Raw genomic sequence first — 4,364 nt, 5'->3', positions numbered from 1 at the left:
TTTGTTATTAACCTTCACATGTAGGTGTTAAAACCTTTTTTGTTTTAAATGTAGGTGTTAAAACCCTTTTTGTTTGCTGGTAAAGCAAAGCAGGTATGATATTCATCTGCCTTTGGAGTATGCTTCCATTGAATTAACAAAGTGTTACCTTCTATCTCTTATCTTGACTATGGTGCCTTTTAAAGATTTTTTTTTTATTAACAGTATGTATGTACTACAAAACCTATTAAAGTCAAATATTAAATTCTGCAAAAGGTAGGTGCGCTTGTCATTTAAATATGACGTCCAAAAAAAGTGTGAGAACATTATATAAGAGAAACAGAAACATTATCTTGATGAAATGAAATATTAATAAATGCAGAGAGACCTTGTGTACACCCTTTGAGGAAGAGTTATTGTCTGCTTAACTTCCATTGTGTAGAAAAGATGAGCTCTCACATGTTATACCACAAGGATCCCAGAGCGCAGCCTGTCACCTTCTCTAGTATGCTCCATCACTAATACTAACTATAATGATGCTTTGCCTTTGAAGACTACAGTTCCCAGCCTGTGATGAGCTCCATCTTCATCAGAATGGGACAGGTCTCAGCCTGTAATATAGCCAGGCCCATCCCTTGGGCAATCACCCCAGGCCCCGTGCTTTGGGGGTCCCACAGAACTGGGCAGAGAGGCTGCAGCTGTAGTTTAGCCCACCTGCCCGCCAGCTTGATGGGTTGGACGGCTCTTTGCTTGTTCCAGCCACCACCCATCCCACTGTGTCCCGTGTGTCAAACCTTTTACTCCCCAGCATAAGCGCGTCATGGGACAGGGGGCCCTGCACAAGCTGCTTTGCCCCGAGCCCCGCACCCTGCTGGGATCGTATCTGAATATGCCACAGGTGCTATTCAGTAGAGTGGAGCACTGATGGTAATAACCTGTAGTCTCTTTGGGAGGTTCTTTAGGTCAAATAGAATCATAGATTATATAGGCTAACCTTTAGTATCTCTGCTTAATATGGTTGTATCTCCATATTAAAAATGGTTGTTGCTTCACTCTTTTTCTTGAGTGCAGATTAAATGTGATTCTACAGCTGAAGTAGCCAATGCAGACCTCAGTTGTGCAAAATGTAGTTGCCTCTCATCTAATACTTATGAAAAATGTCTAGATAAATGTTCTATGGCTGAAAGAAAAATGTAGAGGGATCAGTCTCCTAACAGACAGCTATCACCATTCCAACCTCCTTGCCCCCACCAACCCAAAACAGTCCATCCTCATTGGCAACAGGTTGGCCAAAGATTAAATAACACGAAGAATGAATTACCCATTCAAGGCTATGGTCATCCTTGCAGGTAAAATTTAAAACATATTGCTAGTCAGGGCCATATAAACCCTTTAGTGGGCCCTAGGCAAACAAACTTGTGGGCCCCAGGCTGGTCAAGAGCGAGGGTTGGAGCCACCGCTAAGCAGCAGCCACCAGAGTGGTGAAGCCAGTGAAGGGGAGGGGAAGGGAAGGAAGTCTAAATACTGTAAACTTAATCCAGCATGGGGTTAGTAGGTGGAAATCTGTTGGCTTCAATGGAGTTTTGAACATTTATACAAGACATGAATTTATCCCTATCTTTTATTATTGCTGGACCTTTTATTTGATATAAAGATACTCTTCTCCTCCACCCCCTTCAAAAAAAAGCCAGATCCTGATATGAGAATTAATTTCCAAGTGCCTGAGAGTTTTATATCTATATCTGATGTCTGGTGCATTATACAGATAGGAGACACTGGTGAAATTCTGTTCAGGATAAAGGTTTGGACCACAAACTACTCAAAAAATTTGGAGATGTTTAAAACCACCAATTTGATTCAGTTTCATCTCTGATTTCTTTCCCTAATTCTCCTTCCAATTTTTACCTACAATCACAGTGATTTATTATTTCAAAAAGCTGATGTTTCTGCTCATCATTGTAAATGAAGATTGAACAGTGAGTCACAGAAAAAGGCTCTTAATATGGCTTTCAGTTTATTCTTCATGCCTTCACCATGGTAAGGTGAAAGTTGAATTTTATAAACTAGCTCAGCCACGTTACGTTTGTAAAAAGAACCCTAAAATTAACAATGTCCAAGAGGCTATTCAGGCACTGCTTCAAATTGGACCTCTGCAAGCACATTTAGTCTCTTCTTTAGATTGGGGGAGAAAAACAGAGGAATGTATTAAAGTACCTTCATGTTGTGCTTTTACATTTCAGTGATTATTTATAAATTTGAGTGACTGGGAATTTAGAGGAAATAATAAATTCCCATTTGCCTCAGGACAGTAAAAACCTAAAGCATTCCTTGAGTATTCCTTATAATTTGATTTCAGATGTTATAGGGTTTGTAACTCGTTGCTTAAAGAATGGATTGTGAGACTCATCAATTTCTGACTCCAAGATGAGTGTTTTATAAGATTATGCTCCTTCACAGAAGAAATATTTTTTTATACCACTAAACTTTCAAACTCCAGAGAACCTACTTTGTGGTTCCTGGAAGCTTTTATAAAATAAGCTGGCACATTCAGAACTTTAGGGTAAAATCACATGGGGCAGGAGCATTAATTTATGATCTATGTATGCATGACCTATATTTACTTATGGTATTTTTTAAAAACCATAAGGAACAGTTCTGCCATCAGATCATGGAATTATGACTGATGATAGAACAGAATCAGCAATTGTGATTGGCCAACAGCCATAGCCATAGGGTTCAATCACTAATCAACAATTATGAAACATAGCACAGCACTGCAAAGTGGTTTTGACTCTATCAAAATATATATCGTCAATATATATTTAGATATATAATAGATATAGTCAAAACCCTTTGCAGTGCTGTAGATTATATATTATATATATATACACACACGTACACACACACATATATATAAAATTTTCTTCCACTGTCATGGACTGCTTGACAAATTTGTATTAAGTAGAGCTATGTATCATTGCTTTCTTTAGCTTATCTATAATTATGCCACTATATCACATCTGTTTTTTAAAAGGAGTGTTCGCTTAGTTTAGGGCCAAAATTTAAATGACTAAAAATTAGTAGTTTGAGGTCCAAAAAACCAACAGACAAGCTTCCTCTAAGTTCAGGGAGTCTGGATGTACAGATTTTGTTTGGCTCATCCCAGTAATACAGGGGCGGGCAATTATTTTGGGCAGAAGGCCCCTTACCCAGTTTTGGCAAGCTGTTGAGGGCCGCATGGGTAGCTCTGCCCCTTGACAGGTGCCCTGCCTCGTCACCCCCCTCCCCGCACTCAGCACCAGCTTGTAACCTGCCCCTGCTGCCAGCCTGGGCCCTGAGTGGGCTCCGGGCTCGCCTGTTGGGGCTGCACACGGCAGCAGCAGCTGCGGCCCCCCATTTGCTGCACTGGGCAGTGTTGGCTGCTGCTACCTGCCTGGAGCTCGCATGCTGGGCAGCACAGAGGCAGCGGTGGCAAACACTGCCCGGCATGGTAAGCAGTGGGGGGCCGCAGCTGCTGCCGCTGCGCGCAGCCCTGACAGGCAAGCCCAGAGCCAGCGCAAGGCCCAGGCTGGCAGCGGGGGTGGGTTAGAGGTGCTGAGTGCGGGGGAAAGGCAGCTCCTCGCCCGCCCCATGCCTGGTGCCCCGTGCTCCAGCTGCTTGCAGCTCACATGGGGCTGCCTGTGCCTCCTCAGGACAGCCCAGTGCAGGCTGCGAGCAGCTGCAGCAGGGAGCACTGCCCATGGGGCAGGTAGAGGGCTGCTTTTCCCCATGCTCAGCTTTTCCCTGGGCTCCTTCCCTGCCTGGGATCCTCTCCTGCCCTACCCTGCCCCCACCTGAGTTTCTGGCACAGTGCAGCAGCATTGTCCCAGGCAGGCCCTGCTGTTGCAGGAGCCCGCTGGGGCTTCCCCTTGGTCCTACTGCCCTTGCTCCTGTCATTTTTGATGGGAACCAAGGAGAGATAAATATTTTCTAAATTTTTTAGGGGCCCCACGGGCTAAATAGAATGGCCTTGTAGGCCAGATGTAGCCTGTGGGCCATATTTTGCCCACCCCTGCAGTAACAGGATTGGTTCTGAAGTCTAGACTGGTAACAGGATTGGTTCTGAAGTCTAGACTGGTCCAAATTCATACTACCCGAGAGTTTATGTACATTTTTTCCTGACATTCATAAAACACAGGACCAATTTCATAGTTTATAGTTTCATAGTTTCATAGTTTCTAGGGTCGGAAGGGACCTGAGCAGATCATCTAGTCCGACCCCCTGCCATGGCAGGAAGAGCACTGGGGTCAAACGACCCCAGTAAGGTGGTCATCCAACCTCCTCTTAAAAACCCCCAGGGTGGGAGCCTGCACCACCTCACTTGGAAGCTGGTTCCAGACCCTAGC

Source organism: Gavialis gangeticus, unplaced genomic scaffold (assembly GCF_001723915.1).
Source record: "Gavialis gangeticus isolate Ggan-Ray unplaced genomic scaffold, GavGan_comp1, whole genome shotgun sequence".
NCBI lineage: Eukaryota > Metazoa > Chordata > Crocodylia > Gavialidae > Gavialis > Gavialis gangeticus.
Note: the sequence above shows the minus strand (reverse complement) of the source record.